Source organism: Aulonocara sp. 'chitande type north' Nkhata Bay, linkage group LG19 (assembly GCF_057382095.1).
Source record: "Aulonocara sp. 'chitande type north' Nkhata Bay isolate Kocher_YH1m ecotype deep benthic linkage group LG19, A_spYH_male_GT1.1, whole genome shotgun sequence".
Classification (NCBI taxonomy): domain Eukaryota; kingdom Metazoa; phylum Chordata; class Actinopteri; order Cichliformes; family Cichlidae; genus Aulonocara; species Aulonocara sp. 'chitande type north' Nkhata Bay.
Genome location: NC_141362.1, coordinates 19,521,907 through 19,546,233, shown reverse-complemented (window position 1 = coordinate 19,546,233; position 24,327 = coordinate 19,521,907).

Genomic DNA, 24,327 nt, shown 5'->3' with positions numbered 1-24,327 from the left:
TGAGGATCCGTGATATGTAGCACTGTGGTATCTAGCAGCACAGAAGTACACAGCACCACTGTTCAGGGTGACATGTTTAACAGTTAATGTGCAGGTTTTGTCTTTATCTGCACTCCCAGTTATTGACACGTTCACTCCGGTCTCTACATTTGCCATGCTTGTGTACAAGCGTCCCAGGAACTGTAGCTGCTTGTTCTTTAACTGCTTGTACCAAAGGATTTGATCATAGCTGTCTATTCTGTGTGAACAGTAGATTTCGGCTGTATCTGTGGAATTTATATAAATATCAGCTGGTCTCTGGTGGACTTTGTCACTGAGAGAGGAGCCTGTGGGGAAAGAAACAAGAAAGAATTAGACCAAAAAAGGAGCATTGAGGCTGCCAAGATGCAAAGCCAAATTTAAAAAAACATTTTAAAAAATTGAATGAAGTAATACTTAAACTGCACATTTACAAGATTGTAGTAAACACTGTTTAATACCTGAAACCAGAAAACATTTTAAAATAATGGAAAGAAATAAGATGATCATTTTGACTCCTGGCTTGAATTAGAGGCAATCAGATACAGCAAATTGTAGCAGTTGCAATATTTATAACCTCCTGTCTGAGTAAGCATTCCCCAGCAATTTTGTGGGTGGTGTCAATATGCATCCTCCTCCACCTAAACATATGCTTTACATTCGCAATACAAATGAATATATTCCAGATATTGCAAAACAGGTGCATGGGCTTGTGAGCTGTGACATAGAGATCAAATAAAATATGATTGAGAGGTTTTTGTATTGTGGATCAGTGATATGTAGCACTGTGGAATCTAGCAGCACAGAAGTACACAGCACTGCTGTTCAGGGTGAGATCTTTAATAGTCAACGTGCAGGTCTGGTCTTTATTTGCATTTCCAATTATTGTCACATTTGCCCCAGTCTGCTCTTTGTCCTTGTTCTTTATACATATCAGCTGGATTCTGGTAAACCTGGTCACTGAGTGAGGAACCTGTGAAACAAAAAATGTTAACAGAAAATGTAAAACATAGTAACATGAGAGAGAATCTTCAAAAAATGGAAAAGTAAAAAGAGCTCATTACCTGACACCAGGATCATTTTAAAGCTCATACAGAACAAAAAGATGATCATTTTTGGTTGCACACAGATTCATGGATTTATGTTGCCTGCGTTATTGCTTCTTTACTTTTGTAGCTGTAGCTTCTGTAATACTGATATCTCATATCTGAATTAACCCCTCCCTTTTGGAAATCAACTTCTTTTAGGTGGGCAATGTATTCTTAACAGCCACAACCTGTTGACATACTGCCACCTAATGACAGGACTCAAAATAACAACAACCCAGAAACACCTGGTGTAGTAGATTGCTATTTTTCAGCACCTGCTGGAAAGCTGATGGCAAAGCTTTGTAAGCTCTCCAATAGTGTTTCTAAATTTTCTATTACAATTTTCTCTTCTTTCTTTGTCAGTGGAGGCCTGAACAGTAGAACAATATGGCAAAAGGTTCTGAAATTTGCGACAGTGTTTGACTCTTTTCACCAAGTTTCATGCATAAACCTCAAGTAACACCAGTGGGTCAAAGTTATACATCTTTGAGCCATATGCATACATTTTAAACATGCATCAAAGTAGTTGCCATATATCATTTTCCACCGTATTGCATTTTTCACCATATACAGTTTTGTTTTGAAAAAATACTTTTTTTTTTTAGTATCCACAAAGATTTGTGTCATTTTAATAACTGTGATGTACGGTATAAAAACACACCATATTAACTTTTGAAATGTTTGGCCTAAAGAAAAATCATTCTTGTACGGGTTAGTTCATTACGTGGTGCCATAATGCACTCTTCTCTTCCTGAACTGTCACTATACTAAAGTTCTGCTGCTACCTGTAGAAGTAGTCAAAGTACCGTAATACTTGACCTGAACTACACTCCAAAACCTTGGTTATCCAGTAGAATATTTATATTTTTCATCTATGTTCCTAAGCACTCTGATTAGCTGTTTAAATGAAGTTAGAAGGTCGGATAGTATGTTAAGAGACGGGGTATCCAACATCTTGTTGTAGGATAAGTGGAAAAGAATGGGTGGGTGTGTGGATGCCAATCATTCTGTCTGGATTCAGAGAAATGCCCTGGACAGGTCACCAGTCTGTCACAGGACTAACACAGAGAAACAGATAACCGTTCATAGTCACATTCGCACCTATGGGCAATTTAGAACCCCCAGTTAACATAGCCCTGCTAATTGCATGTCTTTGGACTGTGGGAGAAAGCACGAGTACCTGGGGGGAATGTGGACTTTTCATGTTTTCCCCATGTGTTGGCATAAGTTAATTTAAGTGAGCAGAGTGACGAGTACAGATGACCATTTTAATGGACAGTACCTCTAATTAAGAACAGAGCTAAAGAGGGCTTGATCAGACCAATTGTGATCAATAATTGTGCTCTGACAAACCTAAATTTAAGAAACAAGCGTGTGTGTGTGTGTGTGTGTGTGTGTGTGTGTGTGTGTGAGAGAGAGAGAGAGCTGGTAGTTGAGAAGCTGAAGACCTTCATATGATCCTCTGATCTGTAGTTGTACTTGAGGTCCCCCTACAGTACAGGGAATAATTGCAACACTTGTGCCAACCATTCAGTGAGGTTTTTGTTCAGCTTTCACATGAGTCTGTATCACTGTGCTTACTGACGGCACAGAAATACCAGCCGCTGTCTTTTGGCTCCAGGTCCTTCACTGTAAATGTCCCATCATGAACCTCAGTCTTTGTGGCTGAGTATTTCTCTTTGCTGAATTTTCCAAAGTCGTGATCGTATTTTTTAGCTGTTGTTGTGAACACAATCAGTTCCATATTTTCTCCTGGCAGCTGTCTGTACCAGTACATCTGGATATAGTTAGCATCCTTGGTATGGCTGCAGTCCATTGTTGCATTATTACCCCGTTGTTCCCACAGCATGGGAGTTTGTTTGACATCCTTGGCATCAGTTAGACCTGTGTGTGTAGAACAATTCGGTTAATAATGAACATTTTTAAGTATAAAACTTTAAACCATAATCACTTGTTTCTGCCATCTCTAAAATAAGAAACGCCATAAATGAGATTTTACTCAACTCACCTTTGATCCAAAGCAGAAATATCAAAAAGCTGAGGTGACCATATGTGAAAATGTCCATGTTGTAGACGATAGGAACACATGAATAAATGACAGTTTGAATTTATGTTGATATCAAGAGTTTCAGGTGGGCGTGTCACTGCTTTGTGGGGAGCTCTGTGATCCTGTTATCTTCGGTTTCACCACTGACAGTTGTATTTGTGGTATGTGACATCCCCTGCAGTCCATGATGTCTCTGTGTCTCTATGTTAGCCCTGCCACAGCATGACAACCTGTCCAGTCAGTACCCCACCTCTCATCCTGTGACCCGGAATAGGATAAGTACAACAGAATGGATTAATGGAAAAAGTTCATTGGGAAACACCTGATACACACAGCAAATGGATGAAACAATATGAGGAGGGATCGTTTAACCATTATGTTGATGCTGTTTCAGGTGGTTTCATGAAGTACAACTGTTGATTACCACTTTTAATGATGCTAGATAAAGGCTAAAGAAGACAGATTACAAGAGGCTTTGCATTTTTATGATCGTTGTTTCAACATTTATATGGCTGACTATGAAAATCTTGACAGAAAAATGGGTACGGCTTGATTGCAGGAAGAAAAATTATGTGTCTGGCTTTATTCATAGATTAACATTAATGCTCTAATTCTTCCAGCGATTGAAGCAACTATTAATATTTGAAAAGAGCCACCAATGTGATTTCAAAGGGGATGAAAATTAGCTTGAAGCTTTCAGTATTTTTTTTTTTCCAAGGCTAGATTTAGTTGCATACTGGCAGCAGGTGTTCAGATATTAATCTCTCTGCAGAGACATTAAGAGAGGTTTTTGTATTGCCTTTAGTGGAATCTGTAGTACCGTGCTGGCAGCACAGAAATACACAGCACTGTCAGTCACTGACACATTAGAAATGGTCAGGTTTGAATGTTTTCTGCCATCTCCATTAAAGCTGATTTTCCCTTTCACATCATCCTCGGGGATTGGGGAGTTTACATTTAGGTATCCGAGGAACTTTAGAGCTCTGTGTTTGTCTTGTTTATACCAGAGAATCCTATTAAAAGACGACACACTGTGTGAACAGTGGATCTCACTGGATACAGATTGACCAACTTTCTTAATGATGGAAGGAGGTGTTTGCTGGACCGTGTAGGTGCTAGAAACTCCTGTTGGGGGGGGGGGAAAGAAAAACATGTGATTTTTAAAAGGTGAAATTACCAGATGAGGGGAATTTTTCTCATGTTAGAATACTCACCATACTTCCCTATGAGCTGAAAGAAATAGATAAAGAAGACTGTGGACATCATGTTGAATATAGACCCTCCTTTGCTGTCCTGTGGAGTTCATCACAGTTAAAATATGACAGATGTGAAACCAAAGCTTTCACTTTATCAGTATGCTATGTAGATACTGTGGCATTTGGGCGTATGCAAAATGTTTGTTACATTAGTTTATTTGCTGACATTTGTCTCCCCCTGTGGGTGTGAAATATATCATCTTTGTCATCAGCAAATACAGATTTTTATGAAGTGGGACTCTCTTTGAGTGAAATATGTTTTGCTTGTTTTACTTTGCTTTTTTTAACATAATGGTTGGTAGTAATTTCAGTGTGTGTGTGTGTGTGTGTGTGTGTGTGTGTGTCATATCAGTAACCAGCCATTTAAAACTAACTAAATCTATCTTTCTTTATTTCACTGATTCATTTTGTTTGTATCTACTGAATGACTTAATCACCCTGCGAATGTGAGTTTATAATCTTCTATGAATGGTTTTTCATGTGGTCATGTATGTGGAAGGTTCATATATGCAGCTTTATGATAAAAAAAAAATAATGGTTTAGTCCATGGATTTGTTTTTTGATTTACAGAGATTTCTTTGAACATTATTGCAGTTAGTCATGGCACTGCAGCCCATGACGCACCGCAGAGAAATACAAGCCTGCTTTAAGAGACAGTCTTTTCAGTTACAGTTGCAACACTAGTAGTAGTCTATCTTAACAACTATACCGTAATAGTAAAGCTGAAAAGCAGCCACAGTCTCTAAGTGGCATTAAAAATAATGAGTCTAAAGTTCCCTGTGTGTGAGATTATCTTCTGCTTCCTGACACCAGCAGTGCAGGATTATTTCAAGTGTCTAAATCACTTGTTTGACTGTGTTGACTTACAGCACAGAATTGCACTGTTCTCTTCGTCCAGCACCTTCTCCACTGTCAGAGATCCAGTTTGAATGTCACTCTTTGTTGCTGAACATTTGTCCTCATGAGGCCTCCTTCATATTTTTGCAGGAGATTTAGAGACGTGAAAAGAACATACCTCATTCCCTCACATGGCAGTTTTTTAAATCTGAGCAGGTTAAAAACTATCAAGCTTCCTTTGAATGAAGATGGAATAATAAGCATGCATTCAGTAGTTTGACTGTAAGTGAGTAGTAAAGATCAAAACTTCCAGTGAAGAACATTTTTATTTTATTGTGTTCTGGGGATCTTAAACTTAAGAGACCAGAGTCTCTGTTAGTGTGTGTGAGATGGTAGTTGGGAAGTTGAAGACCTTCATATGATCCTCTGATCTGTAGTTGTACTTGAGGTCCCCCTACAGTACAGGGAATAATTGCAACACTTGTGCCAACCATTCAGTGAGGTTTTTGTTCAGCTTTCACATGAGTCTGTATCACTGTGCTTACTGACGGCACAGAAATACCAGCCGCTGTCCTTTGGCTCCAGGTCCTTCACTGTAAATGTCCCATCATGAACCTCAGTCTTTGTGGCTGAGTATTTCTCTTTGCTGAATTTTCCAAAGTCGTGATCGTATTTTTTGGCTGTTGTTGTGAACACAATCAGTTCCATATTTTCTCCTGGCAGCTGTCTGTACCAGTACATCTGGAAATGGTTAGCATCCTTGGTATGGCTGCAGTCCATTGTTGCATTATTACCCTGTTGTTCCCACAGCATGGGAGTTTGTTTGACATCCTTGGCATCAGTTAGACCTGTGTGTGTAGAACAATTCGGTTAATAATGAACATTTTTAAGTATAAAACTTTAAACCATAATCGCTTGTTTCTGCCATCTCTAAAATAAGAAACGCCATAAATGAGATTTTACTCAACTCACCTTTGATCCAAAGCAGAAATATCAAAAAAGTGAGGTGACCATATATGAAAATGTCCATGTTGTAGACGATAGGAACACATGAATAAATGACAGTTTGAATTTATGTTGATATCAAGAGTTTCAGGTGGGCGTGTCACTGCTTTGTGGGGAGCTCTGTGATCCTGTTATCTTCGGTTTCACCACTGACAGTTGTATTTGTGGTACTTGACATCCCCCTGCAGTCCATGATGTTTCTGTGTCTCTATGTTAGCCCTTCCAAAGCATAACAACCTGTCCAGTGTGTGCCCCACCTCTCATCCTGTGACCCGGAATAGGATAAGTACAACAGAACGGATTAATGGAAGATGATGGTTGTTTCAACATGTTAGAAAAATGATTACGGCTTGATTTCAGGAAATAGAATTATGTGTTTGGCTTTAATCATAGATCAAAATTAATGCTCTAATTCTTCCAGTTATTCTTGCAACTAATATTTGAAATGAGCCACCAATGTGACTTCAAAGGGGATGAAAATTAGCTTGAAACCTTTAGTAACTTTTTTCCAAGGCTAGATTCAGTTGCATACTGGCTGCAGGTGTTCAGATATTAATCTCTCTGCAGAGACATTAAGAGAGGTTTTTGTATTGACTTTAGTGGAATCTGTAGTACCGTGCTGGCAGCACAGAAATACACAGCACTGTCAGTCACTGACACATTAGAAATGGTCAGGTTTGAATGTTTTCTGCCATCTCCATTAAAGCTGATTTTCCCTTTCACATCATCCTCAGGGTTTGGGGAGTTTACATTTAGGTATCCGAGGAACTTTAGAGCTCTGTGTTTGTCTTGTTTGTACCAGAGAATCTGATTAAAAGACGACACACTGTGTGAACAGTGGATCTCACTGGAAACTGATTGACCAACTTTCTTAATGATGGAAGGTGTTTGCAGGACATTGTAGGTGCTAGAAACTCCTGTGGGGGAAAAAACAAAAACATGTGATTTTTTTTTTTTTTTTTCAAAAAGAAATTACCAGCTGTGTGGAAATTTCCTGAAGTTAGTATACTCACCATACTTCCCTATGAGCTGAAAGAAATGGATCAAGAAAACTGTGTACATCATGTTGAATATAGACCCTTCCTTTTCTGTTCTGTGGAGTTCATCACAGTTAAGAAACCAAAGCTTTCACTTTATCAGCATGCTATATAGATATTGTGGCATTTGGGCGTATGCAAAATGTTTGTGACATTATTCATTTGCTGACATTTGTCTCCCCCTGTTGGTGTGATATATATCATCTTTGTTATCAGCAAATACAGATTTTTACGAAGTTGGGCTCTCTTTGAGTAAAATATGTTTTGGGGGTTTTTTTTTGTTTGTTTTGTTTTTAACATAATGGTTGGTGGTAATTTCAGTGTGTGTACAGTCATGTGAGAAAATTAGGACACCCCATTAAATAATCAGCTCTTTATTATGAAGCAATCCTGATTTTAGGTATTACTGGAAAAGAAAGTGGCGTAATTGCAATTAAACAACAAAAATGAACATTTTGTGAAACATGAAAAAAAAAAAGATATAATCAAAAATGTTTATTTCAATGGAGGAAAAAGTTAGAACACCCTACCCCCCTAATAACTAGTGTTGCTTCCTGTGGCTGACTTAACTTCAGCGAGACGCCTTTTGTAGCCTTTTACCAGTCTCTGACATCGATCAGAAGAAGGATTGCCCCACTCCTCAATGCAGAATTCCTTCAGCTGTGAGATGTTTGAGGGTTTTCTGCCATGTACAGCCAGTTTCAAGTCACCCCACTGAATCTCAATGGGGGTTAAGATCAGGGCTTTGACTTGGCCATTCCAGGACTCTCCACTTCTTAGTTTTTAGCCAGTCCTTGGTGGATTTGCTGGAATGCTTTGGTTCATTGTCATGTTGCAGTGTCCAGTTCTGCTTCGGCTTTAATTTTTTAACAGATGGTTTCACATGTTCTTCAAGCACCCTCTGATACACAGCAGAATTCATGATGGATTCTATGATGGTGAGCTGGCCAGGTACTGCTGCAGCAAAGCATCCCCAAACTAGGATACTGTCACCTCCATGCTTCACAGTTGTTATGAGGTTCTTTTCTTGGAAGGCTGTATTTGGTTTACGCCAAACATGTCTACTGTTCTGGTGTCCAAATAATTCAATTTTAGACTCATCTGTCCAAAGAACATTATTCCAGAAGTCATGGTCTTTGTCTGTGTTCGCTCTGGCAAACTTCAGTCTGGCCTTAACCTTTGCTCTCTAAGAAAAATATTTCCTCCTTGCACACCTCCCGTGAAAGTCAAACTTGTGTAGTCTCTTTATGATAGTAGAGTCATGCACTTTCACATCAATGGTAGCCAGAGCCTGCTGTAGTTCCCGTGATGACGTTTTAGGATTTTTGATGACTTCTTTGAGGATCTTGCCGTCTGCTCTGGGGGTGAATTTGCTTGGACGGCCAGACCTGGGCGTGGTAGCAGTTGTTTTGAATGTCCTCCACTTGTAAACAATTTTCCGGATGGATGGAATGGCTGATGTCAAATTCTTTTGAGAGCTTTTTAAGTCCCTTACCAGACTCACAAGCAGCCAGAATCTTCTTTCTGAGGGTATCACACAGCTCTTTAGATCTCATCATGGCGCTCACTTCAACACTTCAACAGTCAGGAGCACACTAAACTAAATCTGAGGTTTAAATAAGGCAAGGCTCCTTTAAAATGCTGGTTAACGATGTACTGATCATGTGCACCTGATGTGATACACCTGTGTGTGAATTTAACCATTTTAAGTGGGATAATATGTGGGGGTGTCCTAATTTATTCCTCACCAAAGATTGCATTCTTTTTAAATTACATTTCACATGAAGTTTAAAAAGGCTTTTCTTATTGTTTTTAATTGTTTAGTTATATTATTTGAATCCCTCAGTATCATTAAAATTGGTATTAAATATCCATATGGCCAAATATATTTTAAAATATACAGGCTTTCATAGGGTGTCCTAATTTTCTCACATGACTGTATATCGTTCTGTATGTCATATCATTAACCGGTCATTTAAACCTGTAACTAAATGTATCTTTCTTTATTTTATTGATTAATTATGTTTGTATCCACTGAATGAGTTAATCAGCCTGTGAATATGAGTTTATAATTTTCTGTGAATGGTTTTTCATGCGGTCATGTATGTGGAAGGCTCGTATATGCAGACAAAGCACTGAAAAGAGTTTGATCAGACCAGCTGCGATCATCATCCTGCTCAGAACCTAAACTTGAATGTGTGTGTGGTGGGAAGCTAAAGAGCTTCATACGATTTCCCGCTCTGTAGTTGTACTTGAGGTCCCCCTACAGTACAGGAAATAATTGCAACACTTGTGCCAACCATTCAGTGGGGTTTTTGTTCAGCTTTCACATGAGTCTGTATCACTGTGCTCACTGACGGCACAGAAATACCAGCCGCTGTCTTTTGGCTCCAGGTCCTTCACTGTAAATGTCCCATCATGAACCTCAGTCTTTGTGGCTGAGTATTTCTCTTTGCTGAATTTTCCAAAGTCGTGATCGTATTTTTTGGCTGTTGTCGTGAAAACAATCAGTTCCATATTTTCTCCTGGCAGCTGTCTGTACCAGTACATCTGGACATAGAAAGCACCCTTGGTATGGCTGCAGTCCATTGTTGCATTATTACCCCGTTGTTCCCACAGCATGGGAGTTTGTGTGACATCCTTGGCATCAGTTAGACCTGTGTGTTTATAAATGTTTGGTTAATAATGACATTTTTTAAAAGTACAATGTTAAACCATATACACCTTATGTGAATGAAATCTTAGTCTAATCCACCTTTCATCCAAAGAAGAAAAGTCAAACAGCTGAGCTGACCATGCTTGATGAGGTCCATGTTGTTGGAGATGCATGAATTAATGGCAGTATGAATTTACATTGACATATAGAGTTTCAGGTGGGCGTGTCGCTGCTTTGTGCCATGCTGTGTGATCCTGAATCAAAGAGAAGTTGTGAGCATTTGTGGTGCTTGACATCCCCCTACAGTTCACGAGCTTGTGTTTATATTCCTGACTGTTAAATTCTTCAGAGGACAAGACATCTAGCATAGTGGCAGGAAACACAATTATGTGTGTGACTTTAACAATTGATCAAAATTAATTCCCTGCTTCTTCCAACGATTATAACAACGCTTAAGGTTTAATCTAAGCCAGCAACATGTCTTCAAATGGGATCAAATCTGTCTTGAAACTCTCAAAACCTTAAGGCTAAATTTAGTTGCATACTGGCTGCAGGTGTTCAGATATTAATCTGCCTCAGAGACATTAGGTAAGGTTTTGTATTGACTTTAGTGGAGCTGTAATACTATACTGAGCCCAATGCACATGTTTCTGTCAGTCACTGAAACATTAGAAATGGTCAGGTTTGAATGTTGTTTGACATTTCCATCAGAGCTGATTTTCACTTTCACATTATCTGCGTGGTTTGGATATTCCACGTTTAGGTATCCCATGAACTTTTAGAGCTTTGTGTTCATCTTGTTTGTACCAGAGAATGCAATCAACAGTTGACACATCGTGTGAACAGTGGATCTCACTGGAAACTGATTGACCGACTTTCTTAATGATGGAAGGAGGTGTTTGCAGGACATGGTAGGTGCTAGAAACTCCTGTGGGGTGAGCAGAGTGAAAAGTACAGATCACTATCATAGTGGACAGTACCTCCAATGAAGCTAGAGCTGAAGAGAGTTTGATCAGACCAGCTGTGATCATCATCCTGTTCAGAGGAACCTAAACTGAAATGTGTGTGTGGTGGGAGGTTGAAAAGCTTCATACGATTCTGATGTGTAGTTGTACTTGAGGTCCCCCTACAGTACAGGGAATAATTGCAACACTTGTGCCAACCATTCAGTGGGGTTTTTGTTCAGCTTTCACATGAGTCTGTATCACTGTGCTCACTGACGGCACAGAAATACCAGCCGCTGTCCTTTGGCTCCAGGTCCTTCACTGTAAATGTCCCATCATGAACCTCAGTCTTTGTGGCTGAGTATTTCTCTTTGCTGAATTTTCCAAAGTCGTGATCGTATTTTTTGGCTGTTGTTGTGAACACAATCAGTTCCATATTTTCTCCTGGCAGCTGTCTGTACCAGTACATCTGGATATAGGAAGCATCCTTGGTATGGCTGCAGTCCATTGTTGCATTATTACCCTGTTGTTCCCACAGCATGGGAGTTTGTGTGACATCCTTGGCATCAATTGAACCTGTGTGTGTAGAACAGTTCAGTTAATAATGCAGATGTTTAAGTATAAAGCCTTTAATTATGATCACTTGTTTCTGCCATCCCTTAAAATAAGTAACAGAATAAATGAGATCTCAGTACATCTCACCTTTGATCCAAAGCAGAAATATCAAAAAGGTGAGGTGACCATATATGAAAATGTCCATGTTGTAGAAGATGGGAGCACGTGAATAAACGACAGTTTGAATTTATGTTGATATAAAGAGTTGCAGGTGGGAGTGTCACTGCTTTGTGGGGAGCTCTTTGATCTGTGGTATCTCCATCGTCAGTTGTGAGTATTTGTGGTCCTTGACATCCCCCTACAGTTCATTATGTGAGATTTTTGTACAGGCGTTGAGTGTGGCTGTATCGCTGTGTTCACAGACAGCACTGAAATGCAAGCCTTGATCTCCTGGCACCAAATTCTTCACTATCAGTGTCCCACTGTGAGCATCACGCTTGATGGCTGAGAACCTTTTACTCATGAAGTCTGTTTCAAAGTCAGGTTAAGAGCTTGCAGTAGTAAACGCCTTTTGTTTCATTAGTTCTCCAGGCAGCTGTCAGTGACTTTTTTCTGAGGCTAGGTTTAGTTGCAGACTGGCAGCAGGTGTTTAGATATTAATCTGTGTCATAGACATTGGGAGAGGTTTTTGTATTGACTTCAGTTGGATCTGTAGTACTGTGCTGACTAGCAGCACAGAAATACACAGCACTGTCAGTCACTGAAACATTAGAAATGGTCAGGTTTGAATATTTTTTGCCATTTCCGTTAAAGATGATTTTTCCTTTGACATCCTCCTCGGGGTAGGGAAAGTTCAGATTTAGGTATCCAAGGAACTGTGGAGCTCTGCGTTTGTCTTGTTTATACCAGAGAATCCGTTCAAAAATTGACACGTTGTGTGAACAGTGGATCTCACTGGAAACAGATTGACCAACTTTCTTAATGATGGAAGGAGGTGTTTGCAGGACATTGTAGGTGCTAGAAACTCCTGTTGGGAATAAAATAACACATGATTATTTTAGAAATGAAATTACCAGCTCTGTGATGATTTCCTGATCTTAGAATACTCACCGTTATCCCCCATCAGCTGAAAGAAAAAGAGAATGAAGACTGTGGAGATCATGTTGAACATTCCTCTCCTGTGAAGCACATCACAGTTAATGGATGACAGATATGAAACCAACGCTTTGACTTTATCTGCAGGCTATGTGTAGATATTGTGGTTTTGGGCATGTGCAATATGTTTGCTACCTTATTTCATTTGCTGACATTTGTCTCCCCCTGGGGGTGTAAAAATCATTATCTTTCCCCTGTGTCCCCTTGGTTGGTAGTCACTTCAGCATCGATATTCCTTTTACTCATGTGAGATCAGACCACAATCATTTAAATCTGTATCTAAAGTTATCTTTCTATATTTTACTGAATCATTTAGTTTTGTATCCACTGACTGACTTGCATTTATCAACTAGTAAAAATGAGTTTGTGTAAACTATTCTTGATGCACGATTCATACGTGCAGAGGGATCATAGATGCCACTTTGTGATGAAAATGAATGTCTGTCTTATACAGATGTTGCACATTGGTCCCTGAAACGCAGAACAGAAATACAAGCCTTTATCTTATGGCTCCAAATTCCTCAAGGTGAGCATCAGGCTTGGTGGCCTCAGTTCAAACCTTGGATATATCTGAAATTTAAGGTTATTACAAATGTAGCTGTTGTATGTTCAAAGTACATAGGTGCTTTTGGGTGTACAACAGAACGATTAATAGCCTGAGGAGCCTGTGTTTCATTTTAATGATAATCTCCATCTTCTGATTGTGAAGTACTACAAGTCACATGAAATGAAGAGTTCAGGTGGGAGTGTCGCTGCAGTATCAGCTGATAAGAGGTCCCACCACAGTGCATACAGAATTCCTCATGGACTACCAGTTCTCTAGATCAAGACAGATTTGATAACATTCAAAACGCGGATTACCTGACAGAAATGTTTCCAGCTTCAGAAAGGAAGTTTTTTTCAACTTGTTTGAAGTGCATAGAGAGCATTGCTAAAGCAAATTACTGTGTATTTAAAATATCATATTAATTGAACATGAATTTAACAAACTCAAACTTGAAAGCTGCAGGTGCTCAGGATCCCCAGCACTTTGTTGTTCTGTCAGGCAAATAAGGGAATAGGTTTTTGTACTGACTTTACAGTGAACTGCAGCACTGTGGCGTTTGGCAGCACAGAAATACACTGCACTGTCACTGAACTTTAGATTATAGATGGTGAGGGCTGACTTTTTACGGCCATCTCCGTCAAAGCTGATATTTCCACTCGGATTGCTTTCTTTATTCACGAACTGCAGGTTGACATATCCCAGGATCTCCAAAGTTTGGTGTTGGTCTTGCTTGTACCAAAGAATGACCTCATAATCTTTAATGCTGTGTGAACATTTGATTTCACTTTGAACAGATTCACCAATTCTCCTAATGATGGAAGGAGGTGTTTGGGAGAGACTTTTTGTGTCAGATGCACCTGTGGAAAAACAGTGTTTAAATACAGGAATCATTATGTTATAATCATTGTATTGTTATAATTATTGTTGTTTTCCCTACCTGTAATTTCTGGGAAGTGCAGAAAACAAAATATAGTGACCACAATGATCATTTTAAACGATTTATCTCTGCTTTCCTTTCAGTATAGTCGGTTCATCAGCTTTGGATGAGAATAGATCGCGGTTACCAGATGATGCACATGGGAGGTGTCAGCAGGTTTCTACTTCATTTCTTAAACTAGCAGTGGAAAACACTGTTGTCATTCGACAATCTATGGGCGTGAAGATTTAATTTATTGAGGTCTGTCTCCACCTACTGGAGTGAGGGTACTGTAAATGGAGCACAAGCCATGTGGCGTTAGATTCTGGCCCTCAGCCTTCTATAGAAACTGACTTGGTGTGCCGCTGATTATTAATTCAACACATGTATTCCTTTTGTTTCTTTTCAGTGGGACTCTATCTAAAACGGTAAACATTATAACTGGTGAACACAATTAATTTTATAACGATCTTTGTCTTCAGGTCATTTCAGAGTTGTTTTGAGACCCCCATGTTGCTACTCTTCAGAGAAAATTAAAAGAGGAGGGAAACTTACAATTGACCCCCCTAAATACTCTTTCTCATTATTGGATTCACCTGTGTATGTAGGTCAGGGGTCGCTGAGCTTACCAAGCCAACTTGAGTTCCAATAATTAGTTGTAAAGCTTTTGGAATCAATAAAATGACAACAGTGCCCAAATTTATGCACCTGCCTGATTTTGTTTAAACAATTTTTGCACGCTTTCTGTAAATCCAATCAACTTCATTTCACTTCTCAAATATCACTGTGTGTGTCTCCTATATGATATATTTAACTGACATTTTTTTATTGTAACAACCAACGAAAATAATGACTATTAACAAGGTTGCTCAAACTTTTGCATCCCACTGTATGTGCACATGTGTGTTTATATACATACTTTCTAATTGTAGATGGGATTGTAAATGTCATTTAGGATCCCCCTTAAGTCTGTAAATGGCTTAGCCAAGACTTCAACTGTTGCAACTGCAGATGTTCAAGGCCAAGTGTGAAACACCGGAAATGAGAATCAGCGCCTCCAAGTGCAAGACCTGCAAAATGGTGATGTACCCACAGAGGGTCAGAGTCACTACCCCAGGTGGAGAGTCTTGTTCACAAGTGAGGGGAGGGAGGAGCATGAGGCTGACAGACAGGTTGAAGCGCCGACTGCAGTGATGTGGACACTGTACTGATCTGTTGTGGTGAAGAGAGAGCTCTGCGATCCTGTTGTCTGTGGTGTCACCATTCACACGATGAATCAACGTTCAGTTGTGAGTATTTGTGGTCCTTGACATCCCCCTACAGTTCATGATCTGGAGTTTTTGTAAAGGTGTTGAGTGTGGCTGTATCACTGTGCTCACTCACAGCACAGAAACATCATTTGTTTCATTAGTTCTCCAGGCAGCTGTCTGTACCAGTACATCTGGTAATAGCTACTGCCCTTGGTATGGCTGCGGTGTATAGTTGCATCTTCATTCTCTTTTTTCCATAACATGGAAATCTGGTTGGCATCACTTCCATAGGTTTGACCTGTGTGTAACGATAAAAGTTATCATCTCAAATTTTGTTCATTTCTACTTGTACAGCATTAAAGATTTTTAGTAATCCAGAATTTCCTGGAACAAAATAACTGTAAGTTGAAATAAATTGTTTCAAAACATTAAGAAGTTTGAGTTGAATTGGTATGATGAATCCACGTTCAGTTGTGAGTATTTGTGGTTCTTGACATCCCCCTACAGTTCATGATCTGGAGTTTTTGTACGGGTGTTGAGTGTGGCTGTATCACTGTGCATACTAGCAGCACAGAAATACAAGCCTTGATCTCCTGGCACCAAATTCTTCACTATCAGTGTCCCACTGTGAGCGTCAGTCTTGGTGGCTGAGAATTTGTCATCCCTGAAGTCTGGTTCAAAGTCGGGTTGGGAGTTTTCAGTAGTAAACACCATTTGTTTCATTAGTTCTCCAGGCAGCTGTCTGTACCAGTACATATAGAAATAGCTACTGCCATAGGTATGACTGCATTCTATAGATACATTATCACCCTGGTTTTTCCAGAGTATGGAGGTCTGCTTGACTTCCCCCCCATCAGTTAGACCTGTGTGTAACAATAGAAGCGATCATGATCAGTTGTTCATTTCTACTAAGCATTACATATTTTTTGTTATCCTAAATCTCTTAAAACAAAATGACAGACAATTAAAATAAATTGTTTAAAAACATGAAATGGTTTAAGTTGAATTTGTATTATAAAGTTTATTGGGAATTACCTGATACCCACAGCAATAAGAATAAAAATATGAGGCGACGTCGTTTGCTCATGATGAAGATGTCCACATTCTGTTTGGCATGACCTGTTTGAGACAGTTGTATGAAGAGTTGGAGGCGGGAGTGTTGCTCAATGAAATTGTAAGTATATGTGACGCTGCTGGTCCGCCTACAGGTCATGATTTCCATTAACAACAACATATGATGACTGAGGAAGATGTACATGGTGCATTTTTTTTGATTGTTTTTTGAAATTGTCTCTGGCTGACTGAAATTCTTGACAAGGGAACTGGTCCAGCTTGATTATAGGAATTGCATGTCAGTGTTCTGTCAGTGAACATAATTAATTTGTTGCTGCTTTCACCATTTACAGCAAATCTTAAGGATTTAATTGAGCCTGAAATGTGACTTCAAAGGGGATCAAACTTGTTCAATTAGTCAGTCTCTTTTTTTCAAAGTCTAGATTTAGTTGCAGACTGGCAGCAGGTGTTCAGATATGAATCTGTCAGAGAGATTAGAAGAGGTTTTTGTATTGACTTCAGTGGAATCTGTATTCATGTGCTGACTAGCAGCACAGAAATACACAGCACTGTCAGTCACAGAAACATTAGAAATGGCCAGGTTTCTGCTGTCACAAAGTTGTGGAAGTGCATGAATCTCAAAGAGCTGTTATCCTATACTGTTTTCGTTTTTTGCAGAAAAAACAAGTAATGCAAAAGGTCCTGAAATACTGAACGCTCTAGATGGGACCTTAGTCAAAGTCACCTCTCATCCATAGCAGAAGCATCAAACAATAGAGGTGAATGTGTTTGATAATGTCTGTGTTGTAGTAGTCTTTGAAACACGAATAAATGACAGTATGAATTTATATTGCTATGAAGAGTTGCAGGTGGTTGTGTCACTGCTCTGTGTGGAGCTCTGTCATCTTGTTATCTGTGGTGTCACCTTTCACACGATGAATCAACGTTCAGTTGTGAGTATTTGTGGTCCTTGACATCCCCCTACAGTTCATGATCTGGAGTTTTTGTACGAGTGTTGAGTGTGGCTGTATCACTGTGCTCACTGACAGCACAGAAATACAAGCCTTGATCTCCTGGCACCAAATTCTTCACTATCAGTGTCCCACTGTGAGCATCACGCTTGATGGTTGAGAATTTTTCATCCCTGAAGTCTGGTTCAAAGTCAGGTTGGGAGTTTGGAGTAGTAAAAACCATTTGTTTCATTAGTTCTCCAGGCAGCTGTCTGTACCAGTACATTTGGAAATAGCCACTGGCATAGGTATGACTGCATTCTATAGATACATTATCACCCTGGTTTTTCCACAGTATGGAGGTCTGCTTGACTTCCCCCCCATCAGTTAGACCTGTGTGTAACAATAGAAGCGATCATGATCAGTTGTTCATTTCTACTAAGCATTACATATTTTTTGTTATCCTAAATCTCTTAAAACAAAATGACAGACAATTAAAATAAATTGTTTAAAAACATGAAATGGTTTAAGTTGAATTTGTATTATAAAGTTTATTGGGAATTACCTGATACCCACAGCAATAAGAATAAAAATATGAGGCGACGTCGTTTGCTCATGATGAAGATGTCCACATTCTGTTTGGCATGACCTGTTTGAGACAGTTGTATGAAGAGTTGGAGGCGGGAGTGTTGCTCAATGAAATTGTCACTCCGGATGTAGATGCAAGCATACATCCGCTGCTGGTCTGCCTACAGGTCATGATTTCCATTAACAACAACATATGATGACTGAGGAAGCTGGATTTTAGAACATGTTGTATTTTTTTGATTGTTTTTTTGAAATTTTCTCTGGCTGACTGAAATTCTTGACAAGGAAACTGGTCCAGCTTGATTATAGGAATTGCATGTCAGTGTTCTGTCAGTGAACATAATTAATTTGTTGCTGTTTTCACCAATTAAAGGAAATCTTAAGGATTTAATTGAGCTTCAAATGTGACTTCAAAGGGGATCAAATTTCATCGGTTAGTCTGTCATTTTTTTCAATGTCTGGATTTGGTTGCAGACTGGCAGCAGGTGTTCAGATATGAATCTGTCAGAGGCATTAGGAGAGGTTTTTGTACTGACTTCAGTGGAATCTGTAGTACTGTGCTGACTAGCAGCACAGAAATACACGGCACTGTCAGTCACTGAAACATTAGAAATGGCCAGGTTTGAATATTTTTGGCCATCTCCATCAAAGCTGATTTTCCCTTTGACATCATCCTCAATGTTTGGAAATTCCAGATTTAGGTGGCCCAGAAATTGTAGGACTCCTTTTTCATCTTGCTTGTACCAGAGAATGACCTGATAACCTGGTATGCTGTGTGAACATTTGATTTCACTTTCAACAGATTCACCAATTCTCTTAATGATGGATGGAGGTGTTTGGTTGGCACGTTTTGTGTCAGATGCCCCTGTGGAAAAGCAAAAAAATGACATTAAATACAGAAATCTTTAACAATACATTATGTGTTTTATCATTAGTGTTGTTGTTTTCCCTACCTGTCATTTCTGGCAAGTGAAGAAAACAAAATATAGAGACCACAGCAATCATGTCAAACAATTTAAGCTAACTGTCCTTTTGCGTATTGTCAGTTCATCAGCTGTGGATGACAATAAATCGCTGGTAACAGATAACCTGAGGAGGTGTCTGCAGTTGTTTGTGTCATTGCACGTCATAGCTGAGCAGCAGAATCTTCATAAGACAGTCTGTGAAAGTGATGGTTTCATTTATTGAACTCTGTCTCCACCTAGTGGAGTAAATGGAGTTATGGCTATGTGGAGTTAGATGCTGTGGCTCAGACTTTATAGAGGAACAGCTCACAGTGTGGCTGATTATTAATTTAGCTAAATCGATTCCTTTTATTCAGTTTCAGTTAGCTGGATCTAAAACGGTAAACATGACTGGAAGTGAGCACTTTAATTATTACACGGTAGAACATTTACAGTAATTCTGAGTACTTCTTATTTTCTCTATCATACATTTCAGTCACAAATATCATGTGCTGCCAAGAATATTTTTGATCATCTCTATAAAGTCAGAATATAAAGAATAACTGTCACAGATAAAAAGCTGCAGGTGCATATATTGTGTGGTGGGTACCACAGTAGAGGAGATTAGTTGGTAAAACTTTGCACTGACAGTGTGCTGGGGTTTTTGTTCAGATACTGGGTGCATCTGTATCACTGTGTTTGCTCACAGCACAGAAATACAAGCCTTTGTCTTTAGGCTCCAGATCCTTCACTGTGAACGTCCCAGTGTAAGCGTCAGGCTTGGTGGCTGCGAATTTCTCCCTGCTGAAATTTCCAAAATCATGATCAGGTTTTGCTGTACTTGTGAACACAACGAGTTTCATAGTTTCTCCAGGCAGCTGTCTGTACCAATACATCTGAGAATAAGTATAATCCTTTGTGTGGTTGCAGTTTATTGTTGCATACTCGTCCTGTTTTTTCCAAATCATGGAGTTTTGGGTGACATCACTCCCATCACCTGCGAGTTTAACAGAAGATATTACCGCACGCAACCTTTTATATGTAGCACAGTTTTACATTGAAACACTCTGAAAACACCTGAATAACTCTCGGTGATGGCTAAAACATGGAAATATTGCTAAACCTGTAAATCACCTGAAGTCCTCTTTAAGATGAAGCATAATCCGAAGACAAGCTGTTTAATAAAAACAATATCCATGTTCTACTTGAGAGAAGGTGTCAGCATGTGAAGAGCTGCAGGTGAGACTGTCACTACAGTGTGTGATGTGATCCCATGAGCTGCTCTATACATATCATCACTTTCAGTCTAGCTGCAGGTGGGAAACACGTGGCACTCGGTGTCCCCCTACAGTCCATCAGTGCCATGAGTTTTAGTTGTGATTTCAAACTTTAAGACTGATAAGATGTTTGTCAGCTTGTCGGTGCTGAATACAAGATGATAGCTGTCTCTGTATTCAGATAGGGAAAAAAAATGGCGTTTATTTTTTCTTCTGAACATACAAATTCTGGTTCCACACCCTGTGTGGTGTCCTCCAACATGTTGGACTTAATGTTCAGAGCTGTGGTTGCTTTTCAGACATCTTTCAAATTTAGAGTTGAGACATGTCTGAGATTTTACCCACTGAGTGGGAACTGTAAAGCTTCAGTAGAAGAAACTTGAACCTTCTTTGTCAGATGGCATAGATCAATTTATATTCACAGTAGGGCTGCCACAAACGATTATTTTGATAGTCGACTAGTCACCGATTATTTTTGCGATTAGTCGACTAATCAAATCCATTGGACGTAAAACTACAGCTTATTGCACCAGCAGCATCTGCTCTTATATAACTATCATTAGCTTACAGCTTTAAGTGTTTAAGGTGCTAACTAAAAATAAAGACAAGATGATAGTTTATTAAATTTTAATGAAATCTGCAGATTGTTTCGGTGAAGTTTAATAAACTCCTTGCTATCTAAAATATAACAAGACACCGGAGTAAATTCTCGAGCATCTCACACTTCTGATAATCAGCTGTCTGCTTGACGTTTATTCTGCTGTGTAAAAACTATAACTTTAATCTCAGCCAAACCGATTTACTCCGGAACAAGTAAAATACTAAAAAAAAGCCAAACAATAACATTTTTAAGTTATCTAAGTGACTTATATTAAATGTTTAACCTGAGTAGCGAAAGACAGCGGTGGGTTTGAAAACGATTAGCCGGGAGTCCGGTGTTCTCACGGCGCTAGTGACCTTGCCCCCGGATAGCTATCGAGCTAGTGGGTAACAGATGTCTCCGAAAACGTCGGAGCGCTTTTGAAAATATGTGGTGTCCTGATAAACTGAGCAGATATTTGAGGTTTACACAGCTACATTCTCGCCTGAAAATATGTTAAACGTTTATTTTGTGACCCAGAAAGAATAATAAGAGTAACATTAAAACTAACTAGCTGCCGCCATTGTTGGAAACTGAGCAGGGCGACGCTATGAATTCTGGGACGCAGCTTCTTCTTCTTCTTCTTCTTCGGGGTTTAACGGCAGCTGGCATCCTTGTACATGCTGTGCTGCCATCTTCTGTTTCAGTCCGTTATTACACTCTTAAATCCTACTACTTATTCCTGCGGCTTTTGTGATCTTACAAAGCTTCAAACGAAGCGTCGACTATTAAATTAGTCGTCGACGATTTTAATAGTCGACGTAATCGTGACTAGTCGACTAATCGTGGCAGCCCTAATTCACAGGTCTGCTTGATGTAAGGCATGAATGAGTAAATGAAACTATGAATTTATGTTGACATACAGAGTTGCAGGTGGGAGTGTCACTGCTCTGTGTGGAGCTCTGTCATCCTGTTATCTGTGGTGTCACTATTCACATGATGAATCCACGTTCAGTTGTGAGTATTTGTGGTCCTTGACATCCCCCTACAGTTCATGATCTGAGGTTTTTGTACGGGTGTTGAGTGTGACTGTATCACTGTGAATACTGACAGCACAGAAATACAAGCCTTGATCTCCTGGCACCAAATTCTTCACTGTCAGTGTCCCACTGCGAGCGTCAGGCTTTGTTACTGAGAATTTTTCATCCCTGAAGTCTGGCTCAAAGTCAGGTTCGGCGTTTGGGATAGTGTAAACCATTTGTTTCATTGGTTCTCCAGGCAGCTGTCTGTACCAGTACATCTGGTAAAACTCTATTGTCATGACATGGCTGCAGTTTAGAGTTGCATCTTCACCCTGGTTTTTCCAAAGCATGGAGGCCTGGTTGATATAACTTCCATATGTTTGACCTGTAATGATGCACATTATTATAGGTTTTTTATTTTCCTTTCTACTATTTTTAGCATTAAAAAACTGTTTTGTTATCCAAAATTTCTTAGAACAAAATAACTGTCGATTTAAATAAGTTGTTTCAAAATGTGGGAGTGTTACTCAATAAAATTCAATCACATGGCAGAAGCTCAGTTGGATTAAGCATGTTGACCAGGTTGTGACAAACTGCTGAAGTTCAAATCAATCAGCATCAGAATGGGGAAGAAAAGTGACTTTGAACAGATGATCTTAAACTGGTTTCTTGAATATCACAAAGAGCTGACTGTACTAAAATGACCTCCACAGTCACCAGATTTCAGTCACATAGAGAACATTTGGGATGGAGTGGAAAAGGAAATTTGCATCTTGAATCTGCAGCTGAATGTTTTTGCAATTTCCATTAAAGCTGATTTTCCCTTTGCACATTGTCCTCAGTGTTTGAATAATCCAGACTGAAGGTATCCTAGATACTGTAGATCCTGAAAGAAGTTAGCTGTGAGGTGCTCAGGAGCCTTAAGGCTTTTTTTGGTGTGTTGGGCAGATAAGAGAAAGGGTTTTTGTACTGACTTTACAGTGAACTGCAGCACTGTGCTGACTGGCAGCACAGAAATACACTGCACTGTCATTTAACTTTACATTATAAATGGTGAGTGCTGAATTTTCACGGCCATCTCCATCAAAGCTGATATTTCCACTCAGATTGTTTTCTTTTTTTGCCACCTGGATGTTGAGATTTCCCAGAATCTCCAAAGTTTGATGTTGGTCTTGTTTGTACCAGAGAATGACCTGATAATTTGGTATGCTATGTCAACATTTGATTTCACTTTGAACAGATTCACCAATTCTCCTAATGATGGAAGGAGGTGTTTGGTAGACACTTTTTCGCATCACCTGTGTAAAAGTACACAAGAGTTTAAACACAGAAATCATTAAATTTGAATTGTATTGTTATCATTGTTATTTTCCTACCTGTAATTCCTGGAAAGTTAAGAAAACAAAGTATAGAAACCACAACGATCATCTTAAACAATTCAAGCTAGCGATCCTTTCAGTATAGTTGGTTCACCAGCTGTAGATGAGAATAGATCGCTGTTACCAGATGATGACCATAGGAGGTGTGAGGAGTTGTCTACGTCATTGCTTTCACTAGAAGAGAAAAGTGCTGTCATCATACGACAGTCTGTGCAAGTGATTATTTCATTTATTGAGGTCTGTCTCCACCTACTGTGGTAAGGGCACTGCAAATGAAGTAGATTCCTCTTTCTTTAGAAACTAACTCGCAGTGTGGCTGATTATTCAGCTCAGTGGATCTCCTTTTATTTTATTTTAGTTTGACTGGATCTGAAAAAAAAAGTTAACATGACCAGAAGTGGACACTTTAACTATCATATAGTAAAGCATTTACAATTTTAAACACTTGCTAATTATTTCTCTTTCATACATTTAAGGCACAAATATCATACATTTGTCTTTTTGCCTTGTACAATTAAAAGCTATAGAGACATGTTTTTGATTTATAAAGTCAGAATATAAAGAATAACTGTCACAGATAAAAAGCTGCAGGTGCATGTATTGTGTGGTGGGTACCACAGTAGAGGAGATTAGTAGGTAAGACTTTGACAGTGTGCTGGGGTTTTTGTTCAGCTACTTGGTGCATCTGTATCACTGTGTTTGCTCACAGCACAGAAATACAAGCCTTTATCTGTAGGCTCCAGATTCTTTATTGTGAATGTCCCAGTGTAAGCGTCAGGCTTGGTGGCTGCGAATTTCTCCCTGCTGAAATTTCCAAAATCATGATCAGGTTTTGCTGTACTTGTGAACACAACGAGTTTCATAGTTTCTCCAGGCAGCTGTCTGTACCAATACATCTGAGAATAGTCTACACTCTTGGTATGTCTGCAGTTTATGGTTCCATCTTCGCCCTGTTTTTTCCAAATCGTGGAGTTTTGGGTGACATCACTCCCATCACCTACGAGTTTAACAGAAGATGTTACCACACACAACCTTTTATATGTAGCATAGTGTTTCACTCAAACACTGTCAAAACAAAACATTCACAACAACTGCAAAAACATTAAAAATGTTGATCAGACTGCAGATTACCTGAATCCCACTTTAAAATGAAGAATAATCCGAGGATGACTTTGTTGAGAACTGTATTCATGTTCTGTTGGACAAAAGGTGTCAGCATCGTA